A 13,450-nucleotide genomic window follows, 5' to 3' on the forward strand; every position below is an offset into this window, starting at 1 on the left:
AAATTAGGGCTATTGGCTAAAAAGAAAAAAGTCTGTACTCTTGCTTCATTAGGTAGCACTGTAGGTTTTATTTTTTCTTGGTGGAGGTTGGGGATAATGTCATTTATTTATTTATTTTGAGAGAGAAGACAGATGTGGTCAGACCTATTCTCAAAGGGATAAAGGTAATGACATGACTTATCAGCCTTTCCTTGGAGCCACAGTGCAGGAAACAGGAAGACACTGCCCACTAAAGTGGGGGCTGTTTCTCTGGAACCTGAGCTCAGGACCAGTTCTCTTTGCCCTGCTGGGTGCTTCCAAGGGAAGACAATAGTGGCAGATAATGTGGCTTCTTTCTCTGATTCCAGGAGCCAAAGGAAATGTCAGTTGCCTCTGGGACGGAACGTGACCTCCTTTAAGTTTGGGAGCATGAAACCAATGCAGTCAAAATATCACCCCAACCCCCTTCTGTTCCCTGGGAAAGAGACAACTCTGAGAATAGCCTGGTGAAAGTAGAAAGAGCCCAGTCTTTGAAACAGTGCAGACATGGGTTCGAATCCTGGTTTGGCCATTTATTAGCCCTGTGATCTTGGACAACTTACTCAAATATTCCAAGCCTGAGTGTCCTCATCTGTAATGATAATTTTTATACCTACCTCACTTAGCAGTAAGATGTATTACAAAGCCATAGCCCAAGAAGCAGTAAAGAACAAAGCAGACAAATGGAAGAAAATAGAAAATCCTGAAGCAGATCTAGGAATCTATGATAGTTTGATATGAGAGGGAGGTGACATCAAGAATTGGTAAACAAAGGACTGAATATTCAGTAAATGCTGCTGGAGAGACTGGCTTCTAACTGGACCAAAATAAAGTCACTTTATAGGTATGTGTGTCTTCATGTCTTCAGTTATCTTTGGTTGACTAAGACCTAAATGGGAAAAGGAAAACTATAAAAAGAGAAGAGACTTGTGGTTGCTGGGGGTGGGATGGACTGGGAGTTTGGGGTTGATAGATGCAGACTATTATTGTATTTGGAGTGGACAGGCAATGAGATCCTGCTGTGTAGCACAGGGAACTATATCTAGTCACTTGTGATGGAACATGATGGAGGATAATGTAAGAAATAGAAGGTAGATGTATGTATGACTGGGTCACTTTGCTGTACAGGAGAAACTGACAACACTGTAAATCAACTATAATGGAAAATATTAAAATCTTATTTAAAAAAACAACTAATAAAATGGTATTGGGCCTCATCATGGTCAACATCCAGCCCCAATAAGGAAAAGACAGAAAAGTTTGCCCCAGGAGCCAGGACATCTACAAAGGCTGTTGGTGGACCTGGACAGTTTCTGGCCAGAGGAACCATCTCCACCTTCAACCAGTTTGTGCTAAAGAGGTTTTTCACGAGTCGCACTGACTCCCCACCTCTGTCCATGTCCTGGATGATCCAGAGGATGAAGCTCGCCAGCCGGCAAGACAGAACGGACAACGCCCCTGTCCGGGAGGCGCCTACACGAAGGGCTGGCGCTGCGCGGGAGCAGCCACACGGGGGCAGCCTCGCTGGAGCCGCAGCCTCGCGAGGACAGAAAGGGACAACATCTTTCTCCTAGGCCAGCTGGCGCCCCACTGCTGCGGGGTGTGGCCCTCGCAAGGTTCAGAGCTGGCACAGCCACACCAAACCCTCCCAACGCTCCAAGGGCCAGAAGTTCAAGAACGCCCAGAGACCACGGACACTAACGCCAGATTTTGCCTTGTTACTGAAACAGTTTTGGATACTATGGGGGGAAAACTCATAAAAGAACATCATTTTAACCTCAGGGAAGGTAAGGATTTCCTAAAGGCGATCCCAGATGGCTAGATGTGGGCTCTGGGGGCAAGTGCTGCTGTGCAGAAAGGGGCTTCTGAACTCTTGGGGGGCGGGGCGGGCTGGACCCTGCTTTCTCCTCAGAGGGTTCAGTGGAGTCTGGGGAATCGACACTTTCAAGGGCATCTACACAGGTGTCCCTATCCCATTGGTCAGGACCTTGACCTGATGGATTTGCCCCAGTGAGGTAGTTAATGGTCTTTGAAGTTCAGCCACTCTGGACTGTTCTGTCTTGGGATTGTCTTGGGTTCATTCCCCCTTCCCTGAATAGAAGATGAAAGTTGCCTTGTGTGCAGTTTAAGAGGCTCCTGTGGCTTCCATTCCTGACTTTCCACTGGCTGCTGCTACACTTAGCTGTTCATTATCTTTCAAGGCAGGTATCCAGAGTACTTACAAAGCACATGGCCTTTTAATACTGTTGTCTTTTAGTGTTGCTATTACTCCCACCCCTCCCAGAATCTTAAATGCCTGGTACATTCATGGCCCATGGGCACCCTCCACCCACAGGTGCACCACGGCTACAAGCTTCAGCAGTTGGTAGCCACCTGGCGCTCAGGCCTGCCTGTGCTTCACCTGCCACCAGAGATGGGGTCCTTCTGGCCGGCTGAGAGGGGAATAATGCAGTCCCAAGCTCCAAATAACCACGTGCTTTCTCGGACCAGTCCCAGCTGCCACAGGTAAGGTCCTCAGAAAGTAAACACTGAAATGGAGTTCCAGGGATAAGCGGTTTGCTCGGGACCACTACCTAATTGGGCAGAGGAAGAAGGCCACTGACAAAGCCTTGGCCAGTCTATAGGGAGACCAGGAGCCAGCCTTGCTGAGCAGAGCTGTCCCACATCTGGCTGAAGTGTCTGGCTGGTGTACTGCCCCCGCCTCTTCTCCATCACTCGGTCATCAGGGGTGGCTGCCCCAGGAAGGGCTGCTCTCTGCAGCTTGGCAGCAAGTCCTTACACAAAGTGGTCCCTTTGTCCACCACAGATCAGAAATGTAGTTTGTGTGTGAAGGCAGACTGTGTGCGTGAATGATAGCCAGCGCATGCTGAGTACTGTGCCAGATGAGGCTAAGTGCCATTTATACTCTGAGTCAGGGACCATTATTGGCCTCATATTTGTGTGCCCAGATGAAGAAACTGAGGCATGAAAAGTGAAAATGACTTAGTCAAGGTTGCATAGCATGGAATGGAGTTGAAGATTCCCTCTGGAGATTTTTTTTTAATAAAATTTGCTTGGAATAATTTTAAACCTTCAGAAATGAAGAGAGCTCCTCTTTACCCTTCTCCCAGTGTGTCCTTGATATTACAATCTTACATAGCTATGATTTGTCACAACCGAGACTGTAGCACATGACGAAATCACTGACTTTGTATGGATTGCCACTAATATCCTTTTACTGTTATAAGAGCAAGTCTGAGATTTGTCTTGCCTTTAGCATCCCTGAGATTTGGACCCTGAGGTGTGAACTTTTGACCTGTCTGCCCTACTGCTCTTCCCACGAAGGTTTCGTGGCTATAAACCGTTCAGGTGCTGCTCGCTGCCCCAGGTGTCTGTGGGCGGCCCCAGAATGTGGCATGCTGACTAGCTCACTGTTTTCTCTGTGTCTCCTTTCTGCTGGCGTGTGGAAAAGAATGCAACCCGGTGACGGGCTTGTGATTTGGCCCCTCTGACGTTTGCTGGTGCTCTCTGGTGTGTACGGGGGTGGGTGCTGTCCCAGAGCACCCAGAGCCGTGTGAGGCTTGGCCCTGCTCTCCGGGAGCTCCCTATCCCCCCACTCTGACCCACCCACCACCCTGGCTCACTGGCCCTGAGATCTGGCATGAAGGGAGGGGATCTCACTGAAAACCGTGGCCCTCTGAGCCCACTCCTTTACACTGTGAATGAAAGAGACTGAACTTTACTGGCTGGGAAGTCAGGGAAAATACAAATTATTGCACTGCCTACCCTACCCCTAGCTTTGCCACTTAGTACTTGTGAGGCCTTTGCCTTAGTCCCGGTTTTTTCATGGAAATCAGTAGTGCTGCGTCTGGTTTAGTGGTTAAAGAAGGTAGGCCGAAAGCCAGATGATTTGGGTCTCTGTTGTTTATTAGCTGCGTGACCATTGTCATGTTACTTAACCTCTCTGTGCCTTACTTTCCTCATCTGTGACGTGGGAAGAATAGCATCCACTCTACAGGGCTCTTATGAAGATGGAGAGAATTAATAAATGTACAACATCTAGAACTATGCCCGGCATGGATAGCTCTCAACAAATATTAGTTATTATCATCCAATTCACATGGATGTTTAGAGAGAATCAGATGAGATCATTATGGTAAAAGTGCATTGTAAATGGCAAAGCATGCTAAAAAAGGACTGGTGCTATTATTTTTTACTTCCAATTTTATTGATGTAATTGACATTTAGCACTTGTAAGTTTGGTACAGCATGATAATGATTTGACTACATGCATCATGAAGTGATTATCACAATAAGTTTAGTGAATTTCCATCATCTTTTATAGACACAAAATAGAATTTTTTTCTTTGAGATGAGAACTCTCAAGATTTATTCTCTTAACTTTCATTATAATGTACAGTACTGTTCATTATTCTTACCATGTTATACATTATTTATCTTATAACTGGAAGTTATACATTTTGACTGCCCTCCCTCCCTGCCATCCAAGCCCTCTCTCCCCCCACTGCCACCTCTGGTAACAACAAATCTTATCTCTTTTTCTATGAGGTTGTTTGTTGTTGTTTTGTGTGTGTGTATGTGTGCGTCTTTTTAGGGCCGCACCTGCAGCATATGGAGGGTCCAAGGCTAGGGGTCGAATTGGAGCTACAGTTGCCAGCCTACGCCACAGCCATAGCAATGCCAGATCTGAGCCACATCTGCGACCTACACCACAGCTCACGGCAATGCCGGGTCCTTAACCCACTGAGTGAGGCCAGGGATCAAACCCACAACCTCATGGTTCCTAGTCTGATTCGTTAACCACTGAGCCATGATAGGAACGCCAAAGTTTGTATTCTTAATCTCTCTTACCTACTTCTCCCCCCCCCCCCACCAGTGCTATTATTCTTTAAAACTATTGTATCAGGAGATACAAGTAGTCCATAGGAAATCATTGTCCATCCAGGTTGGATGACCATGGCCAAGTACAACTGGAAAACATAGGAGTTCATGAAGCCTCCCATTCTTTGTGGAGTCCCTATTAAGTGTTACCTATAATTTTAGGCAGGTTTACTTATATTTTCTCATTTACTCATCGTAACCCAACTGGAGTGGCTGTGTTTATCCACATGATGGCTGTTTAAATGAAGCCTCAGATATGTCCCATCCCTCCAGAAGCAGGGATGACCTCAATCAGTGGATATTTACTGGAAGCCCCTTCTGTCTAGACACTTCTAAGTGCAGGGGAGTAAACATGACAGGCCCCTGACCTAAAGGAACCCGCACTCCAGGGCAGTTCTGTGAGGTGGGGACCACTGTGCTGTCCTTTGCCTGTCTGCCCAGATACTTCCTTTCCTCCCCCTGCCCCCCTGCCCCCCTGCCCCACGCTGCACCATGGAGGGCTTCCCTGGAAAAGTCCATTCTGACTGCATTTCAGGACTTGGGCTCATGGGCTCAGACTTCCAACCCACCAGAGCCTGGTGGGGGTAGAGCTGGAGTTGCTGCAGCCCGGAGTCTTCTTGGGTGAGGTCAGCAGTCGCGCGGAGAGAAACTGAGTCTTGCTGATGTCATCCTCCACTTGAGCCCAGCTGCGCCCAAAGCTGGGTTTTCCAGGGCTAACCAAGTCTCCTGTCTGAACCATGGCCTGAGACCGTCCTCACTGATTCACCGCCTCCCCAGGCTGCTGTGGGGATTAAGTGAGGAGTTAGCGCAGTGCCCGCACCCAGGCACCAGCCGCAGCCAGCTTTCAGGATTCGTTTAATAAAGAGCAACTGCTCTCATTTCTGTTGGCTTTGCTGTGGCTGTCGGCTATGTCTGGGTGTTGCTGGCTTGCAGATGTGGCCCAGGCAGAGCTCCAGCTGCAGAGATCTGGGGTAGACGAGGTAGGCGGGCCCCCCAGGGCTGCATTTGTTTGGAGGCAGCCTCTTGGTGTGCGTTCACAGCAGCTTCCCTGTGCGCGGGTAATGCCGTAATTGCAGTCTTCCCAGCTGTCGGCCGTGGAGACGGCCCAGAAAATGAGGTTGGCTCCGTAAATATTGAACCAAATTATGCAAATGAGCTCCATGAGAAACTCAGCTGCAGAGATGTGGTCTGATTGGTGGGTCCTGGCCCAGCTTGCCGAAAACCCCTCCTCTTCCCCTCGACTGCTCTGTCAGCCAAAGGCAGCCACCTGGGGCCCACCCAAGGGAGGCTGGGGCTGGGACAGGTCACCCCCCGCCCGCTCTTGCTGGCCATAGGAGGTGAAGATTAAACAGCCTTGTGGGGGAGGTTGGGGGGGGCAATGAAGTGGGAGTGAGGGGGGTGTCAGGCAATGGTGTTTACGTTCTACCACATCCTCATCTCACCTCTTGGCAAATGAGTCTTTGAGGACACCAGTCTGGCTGAGGCTCTGACTCCTACCTGCTCAGTGTGGCAGCTACTACAGGTGGGAAGGGGGCTTATGGGAACTGCCCCCCATCACCAGCCCCAGAAGTAAAGCATTGCAGTGGTTCTTCCCTGCTGGCAGGCCAAAGTCCTGAACCCACCTCCCCCCTGCCCCCCGGTTGGCCAGGTACACGTGGAGGAAGTTAGGCTTCTAGAAGCATGAGTTAGGGAGCATGTGGGAGAGAGAAAACTGAAGCTCCTTTATGCTCATGGAAGAGGGTCCCTTAGCAGGGGATGCAGATATATCTGGGCATGTCTGGCACCATGGGCTTGTGTTCAGGGGGTTCAGGTAGGGGAGGGTATTTGGCTGAAGGAGGAAGGCAGGTTGTGGCAAGAGCCTTGGGAGAGCCAGCACAGGACAGATCCCAAACCTTCCCCGGAGACCACATCATAAGGGGTTGGGGGTGCCAGCTGGAGGTGTGGAACAAGAACATGAGCAACACTTCCAGGAGACCAGAGGCCCAGGTGAAAGACTAACTGGGGAAGGAGGCTTCTCTCAGCCCCTTCATGGATGAGGGCAGGGTTTGAAGTGCTGAGGACAGCAGGGAGAGAGGGCCGCTTTGGAGACGCAAGCATCTGATGCTCTGTGTGTCCTGCAAGGTGACCCCTGGGGATGGGCCTGGGTGCTCTCGGGACACCTGTGGCAGTGGCAGTGGCAGAGCATGGCCCAAAGGGGACCCAGGCATCCCAGGTCCCCAAAGGAGCCGGAGTGGAAGAGTGTGAGGTCGGTGTTTATAGGTTCTCGGGAGTCAGCTGGGGACGCCTGTTCAGAATAAACTCTGAGACTGGCGGTGGGTGGAGAGGCCTCAGCTCCTGGGTCAGCAAGTAAGGGCATTATATTAGTTCCCCATTTCAGCTGCTACAAATCGCCACAAAATTAGCAGCTTAAGACAACACAGATTTATTATCTTACAGTTCTGGAGGCCAGAGGGTCTCAAGGGACTAAAATCAAGGTGTTGGCAGTGCTGTGTTTCTCTCTGGGAGAATCTTTCCTTGCCTTTCCATCTTCTAAAGGCTGCCCACATTCCTTGGCTTGTGGCCACATCACTTTGGCTCCTGCTTCCAATGGCACATCTTCTTCCAATGATACTCCTGTCTCCCTCTCATCTGGTCCCTTGTGATTATCCTGGGCCTACCTGCATTATCTCCTTGTCCTAACATCAGCTGATCAGCATCCTGAATTCCCCTTTGCCACGTGCCCTAACAGAGTCACAGTTTCCAGAGATTATAGGACATGGACATCTGGGCTGGGGATAGGCGGAGGGCATTATTTTGCTTATCACGGGCATAAATGGAAAAAAATTGAGTTATTACTGTTCAGTGTGACCCCAAGACTACCCACAGGTTGGCAAGGCCTGAGGAATCTAGGTTATGCCTAGAAGTATGTTTATGTTCAAGAAAAGAAAACAATGAAGATGGCATGTCAAACAGCGCAAGGGCTGATACAGGTTGTATAGGTGCAATTAGAAATTTGGGGTACCGAGTTCCCATTGTGGCGCATCCGAAATGAATCTGACTGGTAACCATGAGGTTTCGGGTTTGATCCCTGACCTTGCTCAGTGGATTAAGGCTCTAGCATTGCCGTGAGCTATTGTGTAGGTCACAGACATGGCTTGGAGCCTATGTTGCTGTGGCTCTGGCGTAGGCTGGCAGTTGTAGCTCCGATTCAGCCCCTAGCCTGGGAACCTCCGCATGCCATGAGTATGGCCCTAAAAAGCAAAAAAAAAAAAAAAAAAAGAAAGAAATTCTGGGTACCGTGTTGTTTTTTTCTGGGTATCATCTCTGATTTAATATAAACTTTGAAGAATTTTTCTGTTTTTTTTAAATTTATTTTACTGACGTATAGTTGATTTACCATGTTGTTGGTTTCTGGTGTACAGCAAAGTGATTCATTTATACATATGTGTACATTCTTTTTCATGTTTTTTTCCATTATGGTTTTTCACAGGATATTGAATATATTTCCCTGTGCTATACAGTAGGACTTCATTGTTTATCCACCTCCTCACCGTTTTAGTAAGAAGCTTAACAATTTGTTTTGCCATGTTGCAGACAGGCCAAGCTAAGAGGAAGCTCTTTTTTTTTTTTTTTTTTTTTTTTTTTTTTCTTGTGTTAGTCTTATCCTTTCTTCATCCCAATAATCAGAATCTTTCTGATTTTTACAATTGAATATTCCTAAGTGTTTCTACTCCCAAATTCCTAAGAGATCATCTTTATTTGAAGTTCCCCTAGCAGGGGGAAGGGTGGACTGGTATATCTAGGGAAAACAGAATTATCTGTAAGGAACTTGCAGTTGGGAAGAGAAACAGAGCAGTTCATCCAAAACAAAAATGCCGTTCTTACTGCTAATCAGGTGTGAGGTAGCCGGAAGTACCCACGAAGTTCCGAGGTTTTTTTTTCCATCCTGCCTAAAATAGTCTCAGACTTAGAGGTCTGGTTTGACCCCGTCATGGATCCCCCAAGCCATCAGCCCCTTTTGTTACTGACTTCCCTCCTGCACCAGTCCCTCCTTACCTCTCCAGGCTTCTCTCTCCCTATGCTCCCTCAGGCTACCTGCAAGGTCCGGACGCATGGGAAGAGCCATCATTTTCGGGAAACCCCAGCACCCTCACACCTGCTGGTCTTGGCAGCCTCTCCCTTGTTTGTCTGACTAGTCACCCTTCAGTGCAGAACAGCGCCCCACACTCAGAGATAGGGAGTCTAGGCCTCTGTCTGACGGGAGCAAGAGAGGAGAACTGGATCTAATGAGTGAGGTTTTGAATCATTTTCGATGGCCGTGACTACTCACGGTCCAACCAAGCCCTGAGTTTGGTCCCAGTTTCTCGTTTTGTTCTGTGACCTCACAAAGACCTTCGGAGTCAGATTTCAGCATCTCCGCTTTTCAGCTGCGCAGAGTTTAGAGTGATCGGGATCGTGCCCTTTATGATAGAGCTGGCAAGTGCAAAGACAGGCCTCAACGCCCGTCTGCTGCTCCCCAGGCCTGAGACTTCTTCATAGTACTGCCTGTACGGTAGAGGCAGAAGCCAAGCACACGGGCGGTCCGTGGAGGTGGCCTGGTAGGGCAGAAGAAAACCTTGATTTGAGTCCCAGTAGGGCCACATGCATGCTGTGGCATATTAGGCAGGTCACTTGGCATCTCTGAGCCATGCTCCACTTCCTCATGAGCTTGTTGTGAGGACCAGGTGATCTTTCTCAACCGAGCGTTGGGGAATTTTTATCAAGAGACGTAGGGAAAGGCCTCCCGGCAGAGGTAGCACAACAGACACAGAAAGAGGCAGCCTCTGTCCTGAGGCCCTGGGGGCAGACACCGGGCAGAGAGAGTGAAGGCACAAGAGGAGGCCCAGCTGCACAAGCACCGGCCTTCCCAGGAGATGCAGCTGCAAGGACGTAGGTGGGACAGCCCTGGGCCACATCCTGCTGCTCAGGGAATCAGCTCTCTCTCGTAAGGGGGAGAAGCCTCTGGGGAGAGAAAGGGAGCCTTGCCAATGTGATCAGTCAGTGGGAGAGGTCCATGCTACTCTAGAGAAGGGTTTCTGATTGGTTTCCTTCAGTGCATAGAAAGCCAGGTGAGTAGACCTGGGGTCTGACCAATGGGGGTCCTGGGCCAGGTCATGCTTAGCCCCTTCATCTTGCCATCTCAGCTTCCTTGTTTTTAGGGGTGGAGGAGTAAATGGAGTAAAGAAAATCAAAATTATTTATCATCTGCCAAGTACCTACACAAGAAACCAACAACAGGGGTCTTCTATGGGTGGGGAACTGAGCGGCTGGGAGATAGGAGCAGGAAGGGGACTTTTCCCTGCATGCCTTGTATATGATTTGATATGTTGAAACATGGGACAGCATTTACTACTGAAAAAAAATAAACTTAGGAAAAATTCAATAAGAAAGTCAAAACCGATAAATACAAATCATAGTTATTATCATCGGCATCAACATCATTATTTATTGATGGAGACAATTTATTTATCTCACAGACATGGAGAACAGACTTGTGGTTGCTGGGGGGGGCAGGGAGTGGGATGGATTGGGAGTTTGGGGTAGTAGGTGCAAACTATTACATTTGGAATGGATAAGCAATGAGATCCTATGGTACAGCACAGGGAACTGTGTGTCTAATCTTCTTGGGATAGAACATGATGGAAGATACTATGAGAAAGAGAATATATGTATATGTATGACTGGGTCACTGTGCTACAGAGCAGAAAATGGCATAACATTGTCAATCAACTATAATTTTTTTTTAAAAAAGGCTCTTTTCCCATAATCTTCCTTGTTTAGTCTCACCTGGAACTAAGGAAACTAGGTCCTCGGTCTCCAGAATTCCTGATCTCCCCTTTACTGCACTGTCCTCCCAGTGCATCTTGAGAATTCTTCCCCATCTGCAAGAATCTGAGTCCTTGGAGAAAGTGGGTGGAGACATCTCAACTTAATATAACCTGCCATGGAATTTTTTTTTTTTTTTTTTTTTTTTTTTTTTTTTGCTTTTTAGGGCCCCACCCACGGCACATGGAGGTTCCCAGGCTATGGGTTGAATCAGAGCTGTAGCCCCTGGCCTACACCACAGCCTCAGCAACGCCAGATCCAAGCCGCATCTGCAACTTACACCACAGCTCATGGCAACACCAGATCCTTAACCCACTGAGCGAGGCCAGGGATCGAACCCTCAACCTCATGGTTCCTAGTTGGATTCATTTCTGCTGTGCCGAGATGGGAACTCCCTACCATGGACAATTAATCAGCCATCTGAAAAGAGCTGGATCCCTTCCTGTTGGCGACCTGGAGGGATTTCCAAGTACTGCTGACAAGATGTGAGGAAACTAATTGATGATCTCATTTTCTAAAACAAAGGCTGATAGATAACAAACTGTTTAGGATTGTAGGGTGTGGAGAGGAGGGAGGACATGCTCCAGACTGGGGACAAGGATCACCTGCGGGGGGTGGGTTGTAGGGGATGGGAGTAGAAGGTATCGATTTAGAAGATTATTGATACTGGAGTTCCCTGTTGGCTCAGTGGGTTAAGGATCAGGCATTGTCACTGCTGTGGTTCAGGTTTGATCCCTAGCCAAGAACTTCCACATGCGGGCACAGCCAAAAAGAAAAAACAAAAAAACAGCACCAAAAAAATTGTTGACACTTCATCTGAAAATTTATATCTACCTGCGTGTATGTAACTGCATAGAGGTGCAAGAAAGTGGGCAACCAATATTAATAGTGGTTAGCTTAGAGTGTGAGGTTCAAGGTGACTTTTTTGTCCAGATATTTATATAAATAATTCAAATGATTGAAAATCATCATGTATCATTGATGTAATCATAATGCAAAATCTAATTTCAATGTGAAAAATAACCAAAACAAATTAAATAACTGATTATGTACCAGTTTAACATCTGGGGTTACAGATAAAGTCAGATTTCTTCTTTTTTTTTTTTTTCTTCTGCTTTTTAGGGCTGCATCCACAGCATAATTTGGAGGTTCCCAGGCTAGGGGTCGAATCGGAGCTATAGCTGCCGGCCTATACCACGGTGGGGGATCAGAGCCATGTCTGTGACCTACACCACAGCTCACAGCAACACCAGATCCCTAACCCACTGAGGGAGGCCAGGGATCGAACCTGCATCTTCATGGATACTAGTTGGTTTCATAACCTGCAGAGCCACAACCGGAACCCCCAGATTTCTTTTAAAATTCAAATGGAATGATTCCAGGAGTTCCTGTCATGGCTTAGTGGTAATGAACCCAACTAGTGTCTATGAGGATGTGGGTTCGATCCCTGGCCCTGATCAGTGGGTTAGGGATCTGGCATTGCTGAGAGCTGCAGTGTAGGTCATAGACGCATCTTGGATCCTTTGTTGCTGTGGCCATAGCTATGGCCAGCAGCTGCTGCTCCGATTTGACCCCTAGTCTGGGAATCTGCCACACCTGCAGCCCTAAAAAGTAAAAAATAAAAAAATAATGAATGATTCTGAGACTGGCTGTAAAGAAGCCTCCCCCTTTACTCTAGTAAATTCACAATCCCAGAGGGGTGTTTGTGACCCAGCAGAGGCCCTAGAACGTTCTTACAGCCATGGGTGCTTGCCTCTTAAGTGAGGGCTGCAGGGAGGGCTGGTTGCATGTGGCCAACCACCTGCCTCTGCTCTCTCTTGGTCCAGCACCACCTCGAAGTTCTCAGAGTTGAGCTGAGGCATCCATTGCTGACTGCTGCCACTGATGCTCAGTCCTCAGGCTGTTCCTCAGAAAGTATGGCCATCTCTCTTCAGTGTCACTCTCAGGGCAGGGACTGCTGAAGCCAGCTTCCAGGGAACAGTGCTTTAGTGGTGGGCTCTTTAATTCACACACACACACACACACACACACACACACTGATTTCTTGTCCCCCACACCTTCCCATCAAGTCCCCCAGAGGAAGTCCCTGGTCCAGCACCAAGGGCACTTCATTATCTGCCCCAGGATGAGCGGCAGCTGGAACACCTACTGCTTTGTTGCTGTGGCCCCAGTGATAGGAAGATAAAGCAGGGTGACAGTTGACATTCCTGAGGTCCTTATTGTTTAGTCATATTCCTGTTGGATGAAGGGCTGAATTGATCTTTGGTCAGCTGGTTGTGCTAAACTTTTAGGGAAGGGAATGCTTTGCATAAGCCACGTTTTATCCACCTCGCAGCCCAATGGAGTAGGCATTGTTAAAAAAGTCTGAGGGGTGGAATCTGAGAGGTATCACATCTTGGCCACAGAGTCTTGGCCCAGGTCTTTGTGATGTGACTTCATGCTCCTTAAACTATGTTATGTTCTTCCTAGAAGCCATGAAAATCCCACTGAAACTGCATATGTGAAATGCTAGTGTGTATTTATGAGAAAGACGTGAAATGCGTGAAAATTCGCTTTACATATGACTCCTAAGGAGTTGCAAGGACAGAGGTTGGACTAGCTGGCTTGAGGCTACATCTGAGAGTCCTATGCGAAGGGGAAACTGGAACTGTCTGTGGCTGCTAATGGCGTTACAGTGGGCAGCGCCTCCCCCCAGTGGACATGAGAC

The 13,450-nt window shown here is 48.2% G+C and overlaps 1 long non-coding RNA gene across 1 annotated transcript; it reads left to right on the top strand.

Annotated features, from left to right (window-relative positions):
- Positions 1–1,631: 1,631 nt before the first annotated feature.
- On the top strand, positions 1,632–11,530 carry LOC146407134 (uncharacterized). The gene is made up of 3 exons (XR_014825684.1): positions 1,632–1,805; positions 2,354–4,804; positions 11,103–11,530. It is a non-coding gene; the product is annotated as an uncharacterized LOC146407134 (long non-coding RNA).
- The last annotated feature ends 1,920 nt before the right edge of the window (positions 11,531–13,450 follow it).

Source organism: Sus scrofa, chromosome 1 (assembly GCF_054392235.1).
Source record: "Sus scrofa isolate SSC_HxYL_T2T_F1_AM1 chromosome 1, Sscrofa_HxYL_maternal_Yorkshire_Landrace_v2.0, whole genome shotgun sequence".
In the NCBI taxonomy this organism is placed as follows: Eukaryota; Metazoa; Chordata; class Mammalia; order Artiodactyla; family Suidae; genus Sus; species Sus scrofa.